Source organism: Chiloscyllium plagiosum, unplaced genomic scaffold, assembly GCF_037043375.1.
Source record: "Chiloscyllium plagiosum isolate Xiang-an unplaced genomic scaffold, Cpla_swu_hap1 HiC_scaffold_16, whole genome shotgun sequence".
Lineage (NCBI taxonomy): Eukaryota > Metazoa > Chordata > Chondrichthyes > Orectolobiformes > Hemiscylliidae > Chiloscyllium > Chiloscyllium plagiosum.
This window is the reverse complement of record NW_028270154.1, coordinates 29,701,202-29,724,811: the sequence shown is the minus strand read 5'-3', so window position 1 is coordinate 29,724,811 and position 23,610 is coordinate 29,701,202. Positions and strand designations below refer to the sequence as shown.

Below are 23,610 nucleotides of genomic sequence, written 5' to 3'. Positions count from 1 at the left end.
GTTGGTACTATCTCAGGTGTAGGTATTGAGATCAGAGACAATTATCAGACTGATACATTTAAATTAGCTAATTTGTTAATGAGAGTAATACAATTAACTGAAAGAATAGATCATCAACCAATGATGTAATGTTAAAAAAGCTATTGTGACCAGCTCACTAGGAGAAAGGGAGTTGTTGCAGCAATGGCAGTTGCAGATAGCGTTGCCCATCCTTCACAATTTCTTTCTGGTGGTTTAATTATATGATTATTCCACCTTCAACTGCCCATTGCTGAAACCATTTGCCTATATTTTCCATGAAAGTAAAAAAACTTAGGCCATTTTCCGAGGAGTATCAACCTGTGGAAGATTGCCACTCCTCTCCTTTTTAATGCAATGTTTCACATTTTTGACAGAAGATTCTGATCAGGACTCCTTCAGAAATGTGGCATTGTACTTCATTCTGAAAGGTCCCTCATAATGTAAAGTAGAATAGAACACGGTGGGCGGCACGGTGGCACAGTGGTTAGCACTGCTGCCTCACAGCGCCAGAGACCCGGGTTCAATTCCCGCCTCAGGCAACTGACTGTGTGGAGTTTGCACATTCTCCCCGTGTCTGCGTGGGTTTCCTCCGGGTGCTCCGGTTTCCTCCCACAGTCCAAAGATGTGCAGGTCAGGTGAATTGGCCATGCTAAATTGCCAGTAGTGTTAGGTAAGGGGTAGATGTAGGGGTATGGGTGGGTTGCGCTTTGGCGGGGCGGTGTGGACTTGTTGGGCCGAAGGGCCTGTTTCCACACTGTAAGTAATCTAATCTAATCTAATCTAAGAACACCACTGAACACAGGCTTTAAGTCACAAAAACAATCCTTGACCAGCACCCTCTTGGTTCTGCCATTAATCCAGTTTGGGATCCAATTTGCCAAATTGCCCAAGGGCTCTTAAATTTCTTAACCAGTCATCCATATGACACTTCATCAAGAGCCTGACTGAAATCTATGTAAGACTACATTGACTGCACAACTTCATTGACAAACTGAATCACCTGCTTGAAAAACTCAATAAGGTTTGTTAGACATGATGTCTTTCTGACAGAACCAGGATGTTTATCCTTGAGTCATCCCTTGCCTATCTAAGTGGTGATTAATTCTGTCTTTCAGAACTTTTTTCCAAAACTGATGGTAGACTCATTGGCCTATGGTAGCTGGTTTATCGCTACCTACTGCTCTTCCTGTATAATGGCTCCACGTTGGCTGCCTTCTATTCCTCTGGCACCTCTCCTGCGACCATAGAGAATTTGAAAATTAATTTCCTGTAATTTCCTCCCTTATCTCCCACAGCAACCTAAGGTATTTCTCATCAGGGACAGGGGATTTCTATAATTTTAAGCCCACATAAATGCCTCCTTCTTATTTACCAATGATTTTTCATGTCCTCTCTTCACTCAACCAGTCTCTGTTTTAAGTAACACCGCACTTTTTATTACTCACCTCGAGCTTCTCTGGATTTTTAGCCCTCAGTATCTACCATAAGTTTATCTTTTTTCTCCTTGTATAATTCTGTACGGTCCTCACTATCCAGGGTTGTTAGGGTTTGTTGTTCCCAGCCTTCACTTTTATGGTAATATTTTGACTCATTGTTTTTGAATGATTCTAACTGATCTGATGTAAATTTTCCTACTTTCCTAAGTGGACTCCTTGTTCATAGAATCATACAATCCCTACAGTGTGGAAACAGGCCCTTTGGGCCAACAAGCCCATACCGACCCTCCGAAGAGTAACTTGCCCAGACCCATTCCCCTACCCTATTACTCTATGTTTACCCCTGACTAATGTACCTAACCCACACATCCCTGAACACTATGGGCAGTGTGGTATGACCAACACAGCTCCCTGCCACTGTGAGGCAACAGTGCTAACCACTGAGCCACCATGCTGCCTTTAAGTTCACTTTCACCAGATCCTATTATATTAAAATCAGACTTCTCCTAACGCAGAAGTTTTATTTCAAATAAAACTTTGCCCTTTTCCTTAAGCAAATTAAGTCTTCCAGAGTTACTGTCACTATCAATGGATTGCTTCCCCCCCATCTCTTGCCCAGCTTCATTCCATAAAATTCAATTCAGCACTGTCCATCTCTTATAGACTTTCTACAAACCTACTTAAAAAGGCTTTCCCAGATCATTTTAATAACTCTATCCCCTTCTAAACTTGTCACACTACCTGTCTCAGTTAGTATTGTGGATGTTGAAATTATCCACATAACTGCTATTCTGTTTCTTGCTGACTATTTGAATCCATAATGCAGTCCCATCAATGTTATTGCCTACTTTTTGATTTTTTTTAATGTTCTACCCATATGGTTTCAATTGAGGAACCTTCGAAGATATCATCTCTCCTTAATTTAGTATTTGACTCCTTGATCAATATTGTGACATCATGTCTTTTTCACATTCCTCCCCGTCTCACCTGAAGATTCTATATGCTGTAATATTGAGCTGCCAGCCCTGTCTTTCTTGAAACATGCTCTTGAAACATGTTTTCGAGAATGATGACACTCAAAAGGCTAAAACCTTCTTTGCTTTAAAAATGCATTTTTCTGTGGTCATTCAAGAGGTGAAAGGGCTGGGGGCAGGTGGGGATGGGGGGTGGGGAGGTTGGGTGTGGGGAATCATCCCACCATCTCTATCCTGTCTGTAGCTGTCAGAATTACTGTTTTCTGATATAATTTACAGGTTAAGGAATTGAAAACTTTGATTTTTATTTGCAAGCAGTGACAATTGAGGCATGTGTTTGTTCAGATCGATGATGTCTCACACACTGCATCATGGGGTTTTTGGACTCAAGTTTTGTGCTTGCTATTTCCCAGATGGTGAGTTCATGATCTCTGCTGTTCTGTTAGCAGGAAGCACCAAGTGGAAGTGCAACTCACATCCAAATCAGCCTTGGTAATCTATCACAAGGTCTGTCTGCTGACTGAGCCATCACGGCAGCAGATGATTATGGTTTTAGTTTGAAAAGGAAATACAGAAAAATTGAGTGAGAACTGAAAATACTTTGCTTCATAGGTAATTGAATGAATAGAGAACTTACCTTCATTATATCTTCACATAGAGATAAAAGTAAATAATGTCCCCTATTGTGTGAACTGTAATGTAATAAATAGTGGGCGATGGTTCATAGTAATTGTGTTATTGAAATAGTAGTAGAGAATGTTAATTTGAATGTATCAGCTATGGATATTCAAATTTAATTAATGAGATATGAATATTAAATTAGAACAATAACTAGCATCAGCAATGTTCACCCTGAAACTATTGGATTGTTGTATTAAAAAATCTGGTTTACAAATATCCTTTCCCCTGTCCAGCTTTTATGCAGCTCCAGACCAATAACAATTTGATTGACTCTAATTGCCCTCTGAAGTGGCTGAGCAAACAAATTGCTTTCATGACAATGACTCAACAAAGGCAAAGAAATTTTCTCAAAGATGTGGAAATAGCTATCATGACATTCAAAATCAGGCAAGACTGGTTTAGAGGGAGGGGTCATTGGCTGTATAATTTAGGGCTGTTAAAGATGGTTTAATGACATAAATAAATTATAACTTTTAAACCAATCCTGGAGTTGTATCATTGCAAAATGCACAAGAGCATCAATAAATCAACTAAAAATAACTTCTGCCATTTGAAAGTTCAGAATGTGAACAGATCTATATTCTGTAACATTTGTTCTTTATATGATATATCTTGAGACAGTACAAAAGCACAAAAATTAAATCTAGAGTGTATGATCCAGCCTCTCAAGCCTAATCTGCCATTCAGTAAGATAACTTGGTATCAACTGTACTTTCCTGTTCTACCTCCACAATCCTCAACAATTCTAATGCCAAAAAAATTGAAGCCATCTCAGTCTTGAGTATTCAATGACTGAGCATGCACAAAGCTGGGTCAGAAAATTTCACAACCTCTGAGTGAAGATTTTTTTTTCCCTGTCGTAAATGTGCAACCGATTATTCTGATACTTATGATCAATATAGACCCTTCAGTCAGGAAAAACAGCTTCAGCACTCCCGTATTAATCCTCTAAGAGGGTGAAAATGAGATTGATGGAGAATGTACAGATCCTAAATATTTTCCACCTTCAGCGTACTGGTGGAAGTTTACTTGCAGACAGTTTTTTTGATTTCTCCAAGTTTCTATGAAATATTTTGCCACATTCTTATCCAGCTTTGTCTTGTACTTATATGTACAAATCAGCCCTCACTTCTCCACCAAGTGCTTATTATACACGTACAGCACTCTGAGTAAAATAATTTGATCTCAATGATTGGGCAGACCTCCAGAATAAGGTCCCTCTTCATTTATTCCTTTGTTTGTGCCTTTTTAGCAACTCTGCTTTTAAGCAGAAGTATAGAAAACTTCCATCTTCCATTGTTGAGAAATTACATATCAAATAATCTTCATATCATTACCATAAAATTGCAGACAGTAGCATTATGTTTACTTTTCTACTCAGTATTTCCTGACTCTTGGTTGAAGAACTGTATTTTGTTTAAGATGAATGCCAATTAATATGTATATTAAAAATCATAAACAGTAAGTTTTCAACTGCTTCCATACTCACCTCACATTAGTCCCAATTACACTTGCCCCGCACCACTTGCACCTCACAGACACTGAAGAGACACCCCTGAGAGGGATACCCTCCTTCTCATTCTGGACCTGACCACCGCCTTTACTCTCCCAGCACATGATCCCTTCACTACTGGAGACTCAACCTCCTTCTCCCAGCTTGGATATGACCTCCTTTGACACACTTTGAACCCAAATTTCACTTCACCAGCTTCACAACCAACCTGTCTTCAGGTCCTGCCAAGCCTTAAACCTTGAGACCTCATTCCTTTTCACGCTCAGGGACCTGACCCCCTTCATTCCCAGCACTTGATCAACTCTTCTCCTGGGCAAAAGTGAGGACTGCAGATTTTGGAAACCAGAGTTTAGATTAGAGTCTTCTCCTGCTCTGGACCCAAACCCTCCTTCCCTGTTCTTGATCTGACCCCTCTTCTTCACCAATCTGGACCTGACACCCCTTTCCTAATGGAAACCTTCTTCGCAAGATTATCCTCTTCATGTGATGGAATCCTATTTCCCCTTTATCATTTGGGGCTTGACCTCCCTTTCTCCTCGGAATCTGACAATATCCCTTTCACATAATGCTGGATCCAAACTCCAATCTCCAGTCTGGACCCAACCTGCATTTTCACCCACTGATGGACCTGACTGCCCCATCAGTGTTCCATAACCCATTCCCCTTCATCTGACCTTTCACAGGACCAGACAAACCTCTACATGTGCTTTGAGGCCCAGCGCACCTTACCTCACTCTGGACCTAGTCCGTGTTCACCTTCTGTGGGCCAGAACGCCGTCCTCTTCCCCCGCCCCACCTCTGCTTCACTAACTCTGGAATTGATGCCCCTCTCCCCTTGGATCCAGCCCCCATTTCCCCCACTCTGCACATGGGCATAAACTTGAGGGGATAACTAGTCCCTAGTGTATTCTCCATTGCAATGACGAGATAAGTCAAAGAGTGCACTTACCAACCAAGAGGCACCCTTTTCTTATGTCGTATTCTTGTCATTCTGTCCTGATGAGTGCATAATAAAGCTTTGATGGCATATCATTTTCATTCAATAATATTGAAACCCTATGCGACAAACAACGGTCTGCTGTGAAAGCTTACACTGTACTAAAAAGATCTTCTGACTAATCAAAGATATACAGTAGAAGGTTGTCCTTTTAGTTAAGTCCAAATGGCATTGTGTTTTTTGGAGGGATTTCCACTTTGAAGCAATATGCTACAGCTAAAAGAGTTAATTATTAAATTTCTTCATGACATGCAAAGATAACACAAATTTTGCAAGACCAAAGTAATGATGCAAACAATAACTTGTTTGATTCCCACAATGGAGTTTAAATTCCACTTCAAATTGTCCAACTAAGGGATTTGGTTTAATCCACTCATGAGAAGTGGATATCTCTGGCATTCGTTGCCTATCCCTAGTTGCTCTTGAGAAGGTGGTGGTGAGCTGACTTCTTGAATTTGGTGAAGGTTCACCCAAAATGCCATTAGAGAGGAGGGGTCAGGATTTTAATCCCAGTGACAATGAAGGAACTATTATATATTTCCAAGCCAGGATACCCAGTGATTTGAAAAGGAACATGCAAATGATGGTGTTCCCATATAGCCACTGACCTTGTTCTTCTAAATGGCAATGTTCTTAGATTTGAAAGATGTTGTCTGAGGAACATTAACGAATTTGTACAGTGCATCTTGTAATGGTGCAGACTGGTGTTACTGAGTGTCAGTGGTGGAGGGAGTGAATAATTGTGGATGCATGCCAATCATGCAAGCAGTTCTATCCTGATTGGCATCAAATTTCTTGAGTGTAGTTGGAGCAACACTCATCCAGGCAAGTAGGGAGTTTTCCATCACAGTACTGACTTCTGTCTTGTAGATGGTGGAAAGCCTTGAAAAACCTGAAGGTTAATTGCACAGTGCAGGATTTCTTGCCTTTGACCTGCTTTTCCAGACAGCAGTCTGTATGAGTAGTCCAGTTTGATTTCTAGTCAATGGTAACCCCCAGGATGTCGATAATAGGGGAATTCAGTGATGATGGAGCCATTGAATGTCAATGATTTGAATCTCTTTAGTTGGAGATGGTTATTGCTGGGCAATTGTGTGGTGTAAATGTTATTTTTGTCAGCCAAACCTGAAATATTGTCTACCTCTAGCTGCATTTAGACATGCCCTGCTTCAGTGCCTAAGAAGTAATAAACAGTGCTGAGCATTAAGTAATCAGCAGCAAACATCTCAACATCTGTCCTTATGACAGAGAAAGGTCATTGATGAAGCACCTGGACTTCAAACCCTTCCCCATGGAACTCCTGCAGAGATGTCCTGCAGCTGAGGTGATTGACCTTCAAAGATCACGACTATCTTCCTTTGTGTCAGGTGTGACTTTAACCTGCAGATAGTCTTCCTTAATTCACATTGCCTGTAATTTTGCTGGGGCTTCTTTATACCACACCTGGCAAAATGTGGCCTTGATATCAAGGGCAGTCACTTTCACCTCATCTCTGGTATTCACTTCTTTTGTCTATATTTGAATTAAAATTGCAATTAACTCAGGAGCTGAGTAGCTCTGGCAGAACCCAAACTGAGCATCACTGAGCAGTCATGATTTGGAGGTGCCAGTTTTGGACTAGGGTGTATAAAGTTAACAATCACGCAACACCAGGTTATAGTCCAACAGGTTTATTTGGAAGCACCAGCTTTCAGAGTGCTGCTCCTTCATCAGCCAACCACCTGATAAAGGAGCAGCACTCCGAAAGCTAGTGCTTCCAAATAAATCTGTTGTACTATCACTGAGTAGGGCATTGTTAAGTAAATACTGCTTAAAAGCACTGTTTATGAAATCTTCTATCATTTTACTGATAATTGAGAGTCAAATGATGGTCAGTAATTGGCCACATTGGGTTTGTCTTACTTTTTGTATGTAGAAAACACAGGGGACTTTTCCACATTGTCTAATACATATCGATGATTTTGGCGTATTTGAACAGGGTGAGTTATGCCTTCAATTATTACTGCATCCAGAATTTAGTTTGGTGTTGTGCAGTTTACCTTTGCTATGTAACTAATATATTGATAAAGTCCAGCCATGTTAAGGTTTTTAAGCAAAACTTATTAAGTACAAAATAAAAGCAAATTACTGCGGATGTTGGAATCTGAAACCAAAGGATTAGTTAGACTCGAAACATCAGCTCTTTTCTCTCCTTACAGATGCTGCCAGACCTGCTGAGATTTTCCAGCATTTTCTCTTTTGTTATCAAGTACAAAGGTGATCTGTCATGTCCCAAGAGCATTGGAGCATTAACCTAGCATTTAATTCAAGACAACTTCCACGTTAGGTAATGAGAGAACAAAATAAAATATATATTTGAGATATTTCTGCTGGCCTTTCTCCAAGTCTATCTTACAATTCATACATCATATTCATTAAATGTCTTTATATTTCTGCTCATCTGCTCTTTAATCTGTAAAAATCCATTGGAAACATTACTGCTTTCCTCTGATAGGACATTAAGACCATAAAAGTTAGAAACAGGAATAGCCCAGAAAATCACAAATTGTTGGATAAGCTCAGGAGGTCTAGCAGCATCTGTGGAGGAAAACAGTTAACGTTTCGAGTCAAGTGACTCTTCAGCTCCTCAAGCCTGCTTTGCCATTCAATGGGATCATGGTTGATCCAGTGCTCCTCACATATATATTCCTGTGTTTCCTCCACAAACAAGTAAGGAATTAAGAGGGTGTATGTTACTTTATGGCCACTGTAAATCTATAAATGATGTTTAGTAACTGTTTTTAAAAATATAAATAAGCTCCCACCAAGGAGTTCAACTTTTACATTGCACAGACCCACTATTATTTCTATAATTATATTGGTGGGTACCGCTCAGTTGAATTTGCATCAATCCCACCAAGTAATGATCCATCAAATAGGACATTGATTCATGGTGCCTTTGAGTTGAAAAATGTGTTGCTGGAAAAGCGCAGCAGGTCAGGCAGCATCCAAGGAGCAGGAGAGTCGACGTTTCGGACATAAGCCCTTCTTCAGGAATCTGAAGAAGGGCTTATGCCCGAAATGTCGATTCTCCTGTTCCTTTGATGCTGCCTGACCTGCTGCGCTTTTCCAGCAACACATTTTTCAGCTCTGATCTCCAGCATCTGCAGTCCTCACTTTCTCCTCCATGGTGCCTTTGAATGCCAAGTTTTGTAGTAGCCTCTGAAAATTGCTTCACAAATATGTGTTACTTTGTACATATCTGCAGCCTTTTGCTACAAACAACTAATGTGGAACAGAAGATAAAAAATTGGAGCACTTAGAATATATATAGCACGCACATCGGGGAATGCAGATATACATATATTAATCATAGCCTGTAGCTTTAAAAGTAAAGAGATTTTTTTCTAGCAGTGATTGCTGACAGGTCGACATGTTTGATGATAATAAATGCACCAAGGGTGGGGGCTCCTGACTTTGAAAAGTAACTGAACCCAACTGTGTAAGAGCATTGAACTAACAGGTGGATAATCAGTCAGAAACACAGGTATCTGGCTGCAAGGAAAGGCTAAGCCCAATTATCGAGGGAATTGGATTAACATCAGCATTAATACACTTATTAACGTGGCAAGTTTCAGCTTCAACTGTGCAGTTTCATTCAATGCCTGCTTATCCTCAGGCTCAGTAACCTTTCTGAGTCAGTACATCTGATGAGACCTTCATCATTCACAGTACCAGCAAAAAATCTATGATGAGACAGATGCACAAGAATTCATCAGTCCTTTCAAATGAACTTTAAAGAAAGGAACTGTGATGTTATTTTTCACCCTGTCTAAAAGAAATTATAAAATTGCTTTTGAGCTCCAGTGCTTCTGCTAGTTTTTGCAAGGGGATTGATTTAAATAATTTGTTTTAAGCTGCTTGGGCTTGCAAAGGTTAACTTTAAGACATTTTCCACCCATTGTATTTCTGTTACATCAATCCCCTTTCTTAAACAAGAAAAATCCAATATTGGTTATATAAATATCCTTGGATCACAGGATTAATCACAGGATTTAATTTTTACTATCTAAATTAGTCACTGCAGCAGTATTACCATTTAAACAAATTCTCAGTTGCAGAACAGGATGTATACTGATTAACATAGTTTAACTTTAATCTACCCTTCATTTCTCATCATACATTTAGCACACTTGAGGTTTTTCATGCCATTTTATGATTTATTTGTGGGTGCTGAGGATACTTTTAGTGATATAAATAGGAGAGGAAGGCAGTTTGGAAACACCTTTGATTTGTTCTAAAAACACTTTTCTCTATGATGGTGCACATAGACAGTGGAAGTCAAACCGAACCACATTGCAGCTTGGTCCTCATTTAAATGGCCATGCAAGAGAGCTGCAGATTCTGGATAGGTATCTCATACAGTTCACCTATTAGAGGCATAGTCATAAAGCACAGAAACAGACCCTTTGGTTCAAGCTAGTCCATGCCGAACACAATCCCAAACTAACCTAGTCCCACCTGCCTGCTCCTGGCCCATAGCACTCCAAATGTTATTCATCTATCTATTCAAATATCTTTTAAATATTGCAATTGTACCTACATCCACCATTTTCTCTGCAAGTTCAGTCCACACACGAACTACCCTCCATGTGAAATATTTGCCTCTCATATCTTTTTAAAATCTTTCTCCTCTAAAAGGGAAACTGACCAGTCACACTCTGAAATAGTTGACAGATCAGGTCTGAGAGTTGAGTGAAACCAGATGGGGACTTGAAAAAGAAGCAGAGTTGCTTTTGTGGGCTGAGGCGGACTATTTTAAATTTCAAAAGCTTTTTTGCACCAAAATGATCTGTTCAAAACTTCATTTTCAGGATCAATGTTTAGTCCACTCAATGCTTGCTTCTACTAAGCAATTGTATGCAGAGTCCAACAGTCATTTATTCAAATCTGAGACTTGGAAGTCAAGGTTTAAAAACAGGAGCAGAAATTTACAAAGCCCTGTGGGTGGTTTGGAGGCAAGAGGGCCCATTTAATTCCATGTGTACCTTCCCCGCTGGCTACCTACCTGATCTTGATTTGGTTACTATTTAGTGGGCAGCGAACAAGATTTTGGCTGGCCTTCCTACTCTCACACACGATTGAAGCCCTTAGGTCTCCAAACTAATGGCCACTGAAGGACCATTTTCCACCAGTAGAATTTCTTTGGCATTTGGACATTTCACCTAATTACAAACCTGCCACAAAATTGCAACAGGTTGGCCACAGGTATCAATGAGGTCAGTAAAATTCATGTTCCCACAATTTTTAGGTGAAAAATAGGAATTTCAGAGTTGATAGTTACCCCAAACAGGCAATAGATTTAAGGAGAAAGACCAACAATAAAAAAATTACAATTTAAATATATGTTGATATGTTTGAATGAATTCAAGACCCTTTTCTAATAGAAAAGCTATGGTGAAGGCAACAACTTAATATCATTAATGAGCAGATTTCAAAGCTGTTGGATAGAAAAATAAAGATTTCTGCTTTGTATTGAAAGTCTGATCAGCAGCATGGTCGAGTAAAACACCAACTTATGATGACATAGAGTAACAGGACATAACCTTGTGCTTAAATCAATTGAAGGAAAATATTGGACACTCAGTTGGCCACTCATGTACGGGGCAGCCTTGATTATCCAAACAGCACGGGCAGGGAGTATTTTGTTCGGATAATCAAATGTTCAGATAATCAAATGTTTGGATAACACAGTTTAACCAAGCATTGGGACATTGAGATCTTGTTTGGATAATCCGATATTCAGGATAATAAGTGTTTGGATATTTGAGGTTGTGCATTACTCCCCCTGAAGGCTGGGTCAGCAATGAGATTGAAAGAGCATTAGAAGTAGATGCTAACATTTTCCAGGCTAGAACTAAGGAGCAAAAAGCCTCTACTCAAAAATTCAACCTTCTCCATGCTCAAGAAAAGAGCCATTTCTACCTTCTTTTTATGAAGTTTATAAATTGCACATGGGGTGCTCAAGATGGATATAACAATAATATGTTTCAATGAATACTTCAATTATAGCAAGCAGCGTATCCATACATTTAAGACAATTATAAACTTACATTTTTTTTTTATTTTGTCTGCCAATTGTAATCTCTTCATTCAAGTATTCAGATTCATAGAGTTATAGAGACGTACAGCATGAAAACAGACCCTTCGGTCCAATCGTCCATGCCGACCAGATATCCCAACCCAATCTAGTCCCACCTGCCAGCACCCGGCCCATATCCCTCCAAACTCTTCTGATTCATATACCCATCCAAATGCCTCTTAAATGTTGTACCACTTCCTCTGGCAGCTGATTCCATACATGTACCGCCCTCTGCATGAAAAAGTTGCCCCTTAAGTCTCTTTTACATCTTTCCCCTCTCACCCTAAACCTATGCCCTCTAGTTCTGGACTCCCCGACCCCACGGAAAATACTTTGTCTATTTATCCTATCCATGCCCCTCATGATTTTGTAAATCTCTATAAGGTCACTCGGCAGCCTCCGGCACTCCAGGGAAAACATCCGCTCCCTGTTCAGCCTCTCCCTATAGCTCAGATCCTCCAACCCTGGCAACATCCTTGTAAATCTTTTCTGAACCCTTTCAAATTTCACAACATCTTTCCGATAGGATGGAGACCAAATTGCATGCAATATTCCAACAGTGGCCTAACCAATGTCCTGTACAGCCATAACATGGCATCCCAACTCCTGTACTCAATACTCTGACCAATAAAGGAATGCATACCAAATACCTTCTTCACTATCCTATCTACCTGCGACTCCACTTTCAAGGAGCTATGAACCTGCACTCCAAGGTGCCTTTGTTCAGCAACACTCCCTAGGGCTTTAACATTAAGTGTATAAGTCCTGCTAAGATTTGTTTTCTCAAAATGCAGCACCTCGCATTTATCTGAATTAACTCCATCTGCCACTTCTCAGCCCAATGGCCCACCTGGTCAAGATCCTATTGTAATCTGAGGTAACCCTCTTTGCTGTCCACTACACCTCCAATTTTGGTGTCATCTGCAAACTTACTAACTGTACCTCTTATGCTCGCATCCAAATCATTTAGGTAAATGACAAAAAGTAGAGGACCCAGCACCGATCCTTGTGGCACTCTACTGGTTACAGGCCTCCAGTCTGAAAAACAACCCTTCACCATCACCCTGTGGCTTCTACTATTGAGCCAGTTCTGTATCCAAATAGCTAGTTCTCCCTGTATTTCATGAGATCTAACCTTGCTAATCAGTCTCCCATGGGGAACCTTGTCGAACGTATTACTAAAGTCCATATAGATGACATCTACTGTTCTGCCCTCATCAATCCTCTTTGCTACTTCTTCAAAAAACTCAATCAAGTTTATGAGACATGATTTCCCATACAAAAAGCCATATTGACTATCCATAATCAGTCCTTGCCTTTTCAAATACATGTACATCCTGTCCCTCAGGATTCCCTCCAACAACCTGCCCACCACTGACATCAGGCTCACTGATCTATAGTTCTCTGGCTTGTCCTTACCACCCTTCTTAAACAGTGTCACCACGTTTGCCAACCTCCAGTCTTCCGGCACCTCACCTGTAACTATCGATGATACAAATATCTCAGCAAGAGGCCCAGCAACCACTTCTCTAGCTTTTCATAGAGTTCTAGGGTACACCTGATCAGTTCCTGGGGATTTATCCACCTTTAACCATTTCAAGGCATCCAGCACTTCCTCCTCTGTAATCTGGACATTTTTTCAAGATGTCACCATCTGTTTCCCTACAGTCTATATCTTCCATAAACTTTTCCTCAGTAAATACTGATGCAAAATATTCATTTAGTATCTCCCCCATTTTCTGTGGCTCCACACAAAGGCCGCGTTGCTGATCTTTGAGGGGCCCCATTCTCTCCCTAGTTACCCTTTTGTCCTTAATATATTTGTAAAAACCCTTTGGATTCTCCTTAATTCTATTTGCCAAAGCTATCTCATGTCCCAATTTTGCCCTCCTGATTTCCCTCTTAAGTATACTCCTACTTCTTTTATCCTCTTCCAAGGATTCACTTGATCTATCCCGTCTATACCTGACATCTGCTTCCTTCTTTTTCTTAACCAAACCCTCAATTTCTTTAGTCATCCAGCATTCCCTATACCCACCAGTCTTTCCTTTCACCCTGACAGAAATATACTTTCTCTGGATTCTTATTATCTAATTTCTGAAGGCTTCCCATTTTCCAGCCATCCCTTTACCTGCGAACATTTGCCTCCAATCAGCTTTCGAAAGTTCTTGCCTAATACCGTCAAAATTGGCCTTGCTCCAATTTCGAACTTCAACTTTTAGATCCGGTCTATCTTTCCCCATCACTATTTTAAAATGAATAGAATTATGGTCGCTGAGCCCAAAGTGCTCCCCCACTGACACCTCAGTCACCTGCCCTGCCTTATTTCCCAAGAGTAGGTCAAGTTTTGCACCTTCTCTAATAGGTACATCCACATACTGAATCAGAAAATTGTCTTGTATACACTTAACAAATTCCTCTCCATCTAAACCTTTAACACTATGGCAGTCCCAGTCGATGTTTGGAAAGTTAAATTCCCCTACCGTAACTACCCTATTATTCTTACAGAGGGCTGAGATCTCCTTACAAGTTTGTTTCTCAATTTCCCTTTGACTGTTAGGGTCTTTCTAATTTCCCTCTGACTATTAGGGGGTCCTTTGGATTTTATCATGCCATCAGATAACCTTGCAATCAAACAACATATAGGTTCTATGTGTTTATCTGTAGAGAGAAAAGACATCCAATAAGAAGATATTTCTCAATCATATTTGATCTTAATTCAAACTGAGATGTTTAGTTTGAGATACATCCAGCACAGAATCTCTCCAAATATTATTATCACTTCACTTCCAGGAAATAATGAGAACCTGGCTTAAATGTAGAAATAAGCTATATTTATCAAAGTTGCCTTTGTTATCGATGGAGAGAGCTTAAACTCACTGGATTTTCTCACTCACTTTTCTGTTCCTGTATTTTCATATTTTAAAAGGGAAAAGCTGTTATTCATCCTTTCCTTCAAACATAACTGATTTTAAAGCTAATCACTTTGATATAGCTCACTGGGGTAACCTTGTAGATTGAGGCCCACTAGTCTGGCAGTTGTACCAAATGTTAAAGTTGATTTTTAATGTATGCGCAGTGCCCCAATTTACCTGAATTTCAGAACAAGGTGGCTAGAAAGCATGGACCTGTTTTTTTTACTGAACAGGAATTATTACCTATTATTAGTCATTAAAATATAGCTACAAGTAAACAGATATAAACCAACAGCAGGGGCATATAACACCAGTAACTAAAACTCAAATCCGATTATAAATTTTCCTCTACACACACACACTCATACAAACAAATAGGGAAAATAGATAATGGGTGGAAGTAGAAAGGAATTTAGAAAGTCAGTTCAATGGTATTTGCTTCCTGATTCCATTGCTGAGATGATTCTCTTTGATTAGCCAGGCTCATGGTGTTCTATTGTATTTTTTCTGGAAGTTTCCACTGCCGTTTAAGAAGTACAGACCCATTGATTCAATTGGAAATTGTCTCTGATTTATGATTTCAAGAGCCACAACTCACAGCAACTGCTGCAAGGTAACTGGTTTTCTTCAAGTTTAAAACTGAGATTTTGTTTTACTGCAGAGAACAGGTAGCTTCTGCTGGACAGATCAACATCAGAGCCAACTATGCCTTTGTTTCTGAAACCAGTGTCTCTGAAATTGATTTCCATTTCCAACCTGCACAAATAGCTGTGAAATAATTAGCTTCACCAATTGTTGACTCCTCAGCAAATTGCAGGAGTCCATAACCACAGAAGCAAGAGTTCACAATAGGTATCAAATCCCTTATTGTAAAATTATGCAGCCATCTTGGTAAGTCACTATCTCTTTCTTTTTAAAATGTCTTCTTGAATTCCACAGTTTGCAAAGACAAAGTAAAAGGCATAATTCATATCTCATCTGCACTACATAGACACCATATGTAACTGCTGAGGATAATAAATGACTTTATTATTTTAATAAAATTCAAATTGTGAGTGTAATATTACCATGATTATAAAGTATGGATTGCAACAAATGTTTGAATGAAGCCTATCATTAAACTCAAGAAAATACCCAATCATTTGCATGGTTTATGTAATGGAGCCCATGTTGGTTTCACACTAGCTTTGGATACAACTTAGATCTACCACTTACTGACAGAACTATTAACAAGGTACAGTTTTAAAATGGAGCCTGATTCTCCTTTCTGCATTCAGCTAGGTTTTTAAAGACCTTACCTGCCCAGAGATTACTGGTTAAACATTATAAAACTAAGACTTGCTGAGCATTGTGAAATTTTAATCAACTTGTCACAAATGTTTTGCAATAGTTGCAAGAACTTTTATGGTATTATTAAGGTTCCGACTGCTTTCAGGCAGTCACCAGTGATCCCTGAAAACAATATAGTCCAGTATGGTGGCTATCATGCCAGCAGACTTTGTTGGACACAAGGTACACAATATTAGGATTGTGATCATCTGTTCAATGACTAACGTCACTGTAGGTACAGTTGATGCAATTGCCAAACCTTAAACAATCCAGTCACCTGTCTAATCTACTGTTAGCATCTTAAGGCCAGTGATGATTACATTGCTCCTTATCCAAATTCAAATCACGACAGTCAAGGTGCCATTCATTTTATTTTGATTGACTTCAGAAGCTTTCAAATTGTAGGAAGTGAACTATTTGAGTCTTTGCATAACTATTAAGCTTCCCTGTCAAGTTGCCATTCTGTTGTGGCTTTAATTTCAGTGGCAAATTCTAGCAAGCCTGAGCAATAGTGGACTCATCGGAAAATTTTAAAGTCTATTGAAATTGTATTCGTCTTGAACAACTGGCACATATTTTTATGTAAGTCAGCTCATCTGAGCGTATCTCATTCAACCATTAAGTAACCAAAGCCTCAAAAATTAAATGCAGACATTGGCAAGTTAGAGTTAGCATCTGGAAAAGCAATATTTTGCCAACATTAAAATTACACACTCAACTAAAGCACCATGTTCCGCCATGTTAAAATTTCTCTCATCTGTCAATGGTATAAAACATATTTGAATAGAACAGAAGAATTCAGGAAGAATTTACAATGCTTAAAATAAATAGAGATTTTTTACGTACTGCTGGAAACAAAGACTTGTTTTGTTGAAACCTTTGTCTTTGTACCAATTGGGACAATTCAAAAGTAAAACCAAACTAAAGAGAAAAAAACTTTTAGGCTGTATAATAATTGTGAATGTGTGAAAAATCTTGCTCACAAACAACTTAGCATTTGCAGGTAGGCCAATAATGTGGCACATCTCTGCATACGGGAAGCTACATACAGAACAACTTCGGTATCCGTACATCAATTATCCGAATATAAATCCACAGGGCACTATTCCTTACAGACAGATTGATCATTTACATGCACTGTTTCAACTCAGCCAAATAGTGACAGCTATTCTCTAGTTTGTTTCTCAGGGCAAGCCCTGACCAATCAGACTCAGCCTGCTTTGTTCAAAATTTAAACGAAGTGATTCTTCAGGACAACGCCTCCACAAATCAGAGTTCACTTGCCAACCAATCAGCACTCTCCTCTCATACAATTTAAAAGTTGTTCTCCAGGTGGTTTTTCTTGTGAATTGTGGTGATGAGCACAAGGGGAAAAACTGCAACAAATGTGTCATTTTCCATTAATACTTAAGTTCTGCAAAACTATACAACCATTTGAGGTTTTTGATGAGGTGGCTGAAATAGTTCATGACAGTGATGCTGGTAATGTTCTGTGCGAGGACATACAAAAGGATTTCAATACAGAGTTCCACAACAGATTGTCAAAATAAAACTCATATAAAAGGGACAGCTGTAACATGAACATGAAATTAGCTGAGTGACAGGGAACAGGGAGTACTGGTGAATATTGTAATTGTTTTTTGAATTGGAAGATTAGGATCACTGTTCATTTTGATGCATATTAATGAGTTAGACTTTGGTGTACAGGACACATTGCAAAATTTGCAGATGGCATGGAACTTGGGAATATTGTGAACGGCAAGGAGGATAGAGTAGAATGTCAAAAAGGATAGTCAGTGTGGACCTATATGATGTGATGTGATCTTATTGAACTTGACAAAGTTTATGCAGTTTTCCCTGATTTGGAGGGTCCAGGATTAGGGCCCAGGTCAGTGTACTGGGATTAGCAGTCAGTCATTTAGGACAGAGTTTAGAATTATTTTCTCTTTGAAGGTTGTGAATATTTGGAATCTCTGTCCCAGATGCTCAGTCTTTGATGATATTCATACTGAGTTTACTTCCCCTCTCAGACAAATATGTAAGAGATGTGAGGATAGAGTAGAAAAATTGAGTAAATCTCAAAATATTAACCTTAGTATTATAAAATAATAGTGGAATGGATTCAAGGTCTGTGTGGCTACTTCTTGACATTTCATTCCTGAAATTTGCCTTAAAATCTACCCTATATATTTTAATGTCTCCATATGTAACTCAATTTAACTCTTGTCTGATTAATTTGCTTGAAAACTAAACATTAAAAGACATTATATAAATGCACATTGTTATGCACTCATTTGCCCAAACTGAAACTCAAGACAGTACACCGTTAACTACCATCTTTCAGTCTAGTTACATTCAATTTTAGGAATTTAAAAATACAGTGATTCACATATTATTATATAATGAAAATCAGTATGTTGCTTTTACGTGCAGTAGTATAAGCTCAAAGATTGTCTCTATGTGTTGTTAATGGTATAGTTGGGGAAAGAAAGAAAGGATAAATAGGAAAATGGCACTACAGATATAATTCAAAATAATTTGCTGAAAATATCATTTTGCCCTGTGGTTGTTTATTTTATTCAGAAGATGAAGACAGCCTTAGTTATATGGCTTGCCACCAATAAACAGTATCATTCTTATCTCGCTTTGCTAGAATTGAATATTAGTAGCTTTTCTGATTACTCTCTCACATTCTCAATATGAAAGGAAAAACTAAATAATGTATGTATCCTTAGTTACAGCACGATTTGAAATGCAAACTGTAATGTGGCTTTGAACAGAGTATATTAATTTCAGATTCGGTGTTATGCCATTTAGAAGCCTGATCATTTAGAACAATTGGCAATTTGACCTGCTCTCAATTTTAGTAACTGCATTGAACTGCATTATTCGATTTAGCATTTGATGAATAATATGTAGCCAATTCATCTTTCAGTCCATTTACTTTTAGCAAACATTCTCTTTAATTTTACTATTCAGGTCATATACAATCTTGAAGAAGATATGAGCAATCTACTCCATGGTCAACAAGAGATAGAGGCACTTGGTAAAATGGGTGAATATGGATGAACCTTGAACAGATGTTTTGGCTGTATAGGATCAATTCAGACACCCCTTTGGGTTACACTTATTCTTCCCCACAATTTTTCTATTGACTGGAATAGAGTGATTGGAAATCCATTTCAGTGTTACACTTGCTATAGAGTATCAGAAAGCAACTGTGAATTTCCTAAGTGGATTAAAAAATTCTTAATTCACAGTGTAGAGTCCAAATCCAGAAGTGCATGCTTAAATAATTAATTCAATACTAAATTGTGTACAGAAGACAAAATAAAGAGAGAGATAGAAAGATGAAGAACAAAAACGATGGAGAAACTCAACAAGTCTGGTCGTCTATGAAGAGAGAAGCAGTGTTCATATTTTGAGTGCAAAATGTTTCTCCTTTTGACAGATAAAGGAGTTTGAAAGACAGGTGAGACACATGTAATTCAAATCAAAAGGTATCTGATTGCATAATTGTTACAGGATATTTCTAGTGCCAGAGAAGTTCATTGACAGTAATTAAAAACATTTGGGAACATAAGACTTTGGAGTAGCAATAGGTCATTCAGCACTTTCAGCCTGCTCCACCATTCATTAAAATAGTAGTTGATCTGATTGTGTTCTCGACTCCATGTTAATAACCCCTGAATCTGAGATGTCCTTGTGTATCAAAAAATGTTTAACTCAGGTCTGAATAAATTTGTTGACAAAATCTCTGCCACCATTTGTGGATGAGAATTCCACATACTAATAATAATCTCAGAGAGAAAATAAAGTCTCCACACATCTGTCTTAAAAGGTATTTCTAATAGTATAAATTCCCTCCTCAAAAAGAAAGATCTTCCCAGTATCCATCTTTCAAGTCCCATCAAGACTTTCCATATTTCAATAAAATTTCCTCATTCTTTGAAACTCCAATAGGTAAAGCCAAAGCTGTTCAACCATTCTTCATAACATAAGCACTTCATTTCAGGAAGGAGTGGAGTAAACATTCTCTAACTTGCTTCTCATAAAATTAAATTCTCTTTCAAATAAGGAGAATACACTGTACAGAGAACACCAGATGTGGTCACACCAAGGCCTATCATAATGCCAGAACTGAGGATATTCCCTGCTGATTGCACAAAGTTCTGCTCTGTTCACAACTACTCAGTTCATAAAGCAGTCTGTATCGAACTCCTGAATAACATTTAGGCTTGGGCTGAGAAGTGGCACATAACATTCATGCCTCAAAAGTGCAGGGCAAAGTTCAACAAGAGAGCAATCAACCATCATATGTTGACATTCAACAGCATTACAATAACAGAATATGCCATTATCAACATTTTGAAGGTGACCATTGAGCAGAAACTGAAATATGCCAGCAAAATAAAAAATGGTGGCTACAAGAGCAGGTCAAAATCTGGGAATTCTCTTGACACCCGAAACCTGTTCACCATCTACAAACTCAGAAGTGTGATGCAGTACTCTCCATTTGCCTGGTTGAGTACAGCTCCAACAACACTCAAGAAGCTCAACACCATTCAGGACAAAGTAGTCCATTTGACTGACATCCCATCTACTACATACACTATTTACTCACTTCATCACCTGCACAATGGCATTAGTGTGAAAATCTACAAGATGTATTCCAGTAATTCACCAAGGTTCCTTAGATAACACCTTGTACACCCATGACCTCTACCACCTAGAAGGACAAGGGCAACTGATATATGGGAAAACCATTTGCATATTTCCTTGCAAACGATTCACCATCTTGACTTGGAATTGTATTTCTGTTCTTTCATTGTTGCTGGGACAAAATCCTGCAACATCCTGCTAACAGCATTGTGCATGTCCCTACATCACAAGGGCTATAGGGTTCAGGAGGGCAGCTGACCACCTAACTGCCAAGAGCAATTACGAATCAGCAGCAAATGGCGGCCAGACTGCATCACATGAGTGAATCCAAAAGATCACTCACTTTTACGAAGAATATCCCCATTTACACTCGAGAAGCCTATGTGTTTTTTAGATGCATTTGGTAGGTATCCAGTAGATAAGTAAGTAACCTCATCAGTTCCATGTATTTCAAATGAAAAGTCCTTGTAAAACAATGTTATAGTGAAGAGAGGCAAAGCATTTCAAACTATAATATCCTAATTTGTACATTTATCTGTGCATTTGTAGATACACAGTCCAATTTACTCAATGTTAAGTGCTGATAGCCTCAACCATTTTATTTCACTACAAATCCAGGCCAATTAAAACATAACATTCTTCAGAAGTTTTTCTTTTAACTAGATTAAGAATTTGAGGTAAGACAATGCTTCCATTTCAAAATTCCTTGGTTTAACTGTTTCAAAAATTTGACCTATTCATAATTTGTGCAATTTACTACCCTCGTTAAACTTATAATTCTAAGAAGTGTAGATTCAATTAGTTATTTGTGTAGAATTCTGATTTTTAAGTGGTTCAAATCACCCTCAGATCCCTGGAACTAGACACTGCACTTACTTAGGGAATATGAAATGAGGAAGGCAGTAGACAAATGATTCAGGGCAAAAGAATCTGAGTGTATTTACAATACAAAAGTTAAGTGTAATACAAGAAATACAGATAAATGCAATAAACAGGCAAACTGACACAATCAACTATGCAGAGGACAGTAATAATTTTAAATATGCTATTAGTCACATCAAACATTATTAGAACCTAAAGACAGCAGTTTTAGTCACAGAAATTTTAATCAGGCTTCCTGCCCTTGGGGTCCTATGTACTGTCACCACCCTCCTTCCCTTCCCTGTTAGCTAAGTTAGAACTTTTGGAGTCTCAGGAGTTTCAGCTCACCACTGAGGAAAATGCAAATTTGAAGTACAATTGGCTGTTCACACTTGCCGTACCTGGACGAAGACTTCAGTCTGCATAGGTCCCTCAGTCTGGGTTGAGTCTACTAATGCGGTAAGGTGCTTAATGGATCTATTGGCTAAGTGCTTGGTTTTCTTTCCTTTCTGCTGGTTTTGCCAGCCCAGTTTTCACCTCAGGAGCCTTTGTGGTGTTGGTTGGGTCAGTGATTCTCGGAGTTTGTCAGTTCCAAGTACTACTGGTCATGATCAGTTGCCATTGGCTCCACTGTTTTGGAACAGGCCAGTGGTTGGTAGCTCTTGGATTTGCTGTTGGGATCCGCCTTCTGGAGATAGCTCTTGGAAATAGTGGCTGGAAATTACTCTCAGAAAACAGCTGCTGGAATTAGCTGTGGGAATTTTTCTTCTGGGGATAGCTCTTTGGACAACTCCAGGGATATCTCCTTGAAACGTTTTTGGAGATCGTTACCTCAGATGAGATCAGGGCCTGCAACTATACTGCTAGTGAGTCCCTTATCTTCATGTCAAATCTGTGCCTCCCATTGTGTTTCTGGTGTTCCTTTTGAAATCAATTGGTTTCCGGATAGTTAGCAATATGTGTGAATGGATTTTGTTTGAAGTTGAATGTTCAGTATCTCTGACAGCTCCATCCTGTTTGTGTTGGGTAGTCCAAGATGGAAAAGTTAGTTTTGGTCTGGAGTGTTAGGTTTGGTTGATTGTTCACTTACAGTGGAGGTGTAACTTGGAATTCCAAGCTGAACAATAGTCCCAGACAGAAATCATTCTGGTTCTTTTGTGTGTTTGCAACCTGAGTGCAGGATTTTGTTCAGTATTTTAGATGTTAGAAAAATCCAGGGTCTTGTCCAGTATTTCAGATGATGGGGATTTTTGCTTAATCCTACATCTGGTAACGCAGAATTTGAATATCGTTGAGAAATGACATTTTATTGAAGCTTTGCATTTTGCAGTCATCAGGACAATCCATAACAATTACCAAAGTAAAGAAAAACAACATTGATATTGTAAGGGAGGAGAGTGCTGGTTGGCTAGCCAATAGAATCTGGCTGGGATAGATGCTGCCATTAAAGTGGACTAGTTAATAAAGACCAATAATTAGCTACTAAATTCTGTTTAAATTTTTGGTAAGGCAGGTTGATTTTGATTCTTCAAGGTGTTGATTTGAATCATTATACAGCTGTCCCTCATTTTGCCAAGTTGAAACAGGTGCTATGTGCATGTATGTTCTTTGTTGACACATATGCATGGTGAAAGATTCCTTCACTTTTTATGAGGGCGGCACAGACTTGTATGTTGATGGCAATACAATGTCCATGTGCTCATTTGACATTGATTTAAGGCATAGCTGTTTGCACTGCAGTACAATACCATTGTTACTATGATTGTGACATGCTAATGTTGTATGAATCACGAAAGATGAACTCAGTAACATCAGGTTAGACAAATAGATAGTGCTGACATAAGATGTCCATTAGACCTAACTGTCACAAACATCTTTGTTGGGTTTCATAAGAACTGTGTCTTTGATAAAAATTACATAACCTCCAAGCTCCAAGCCACTTACCATCCTGACTTGAAAATATATTGTTGGTGTTCCTTCAGCGTTATTCGGTCAAAATCCTGGAATTCTCTCTCTCACGGTATTCTGGTCTACCTAGAGCACATGGACAGCAGCAGTTAAAAAAGGCAGCTCATCACTACCTTCTCAAGGGCAACTAGA

At 38.9% G+C, this 23,610-nt stretch overlaps 1 protein-coding gene across 8 annotated transcripts in view; it reads right to left on the bottom strand.

Moving 5' to 3' along the window:
• The window catches only part of atp10b (ATPase phospholipid transporting 10B), a 268,252-nt gene that overhangs the window by 176,043 nt on the left and 68,599 nt on the right, over positions 1–23,610 (bottom strand). For 6 of the 8 annotated variants that reach the window (XM_087995245.1, XM_087995247.1, XM_087995248.1 and 3 more), the window contains one exon: positions 23,455–23,544. The exons of the other annotated variants lie outside the window; for them this stretch is intronic. The gene's annotated coding sequence lies outside the window, so the exon portion shown is untranslated. The remainder of the gene's footprint in view (positions 1–23,454; positions 23,545–23,610) is intronic. 8 annotated transcript variants of the gene reach the window in all.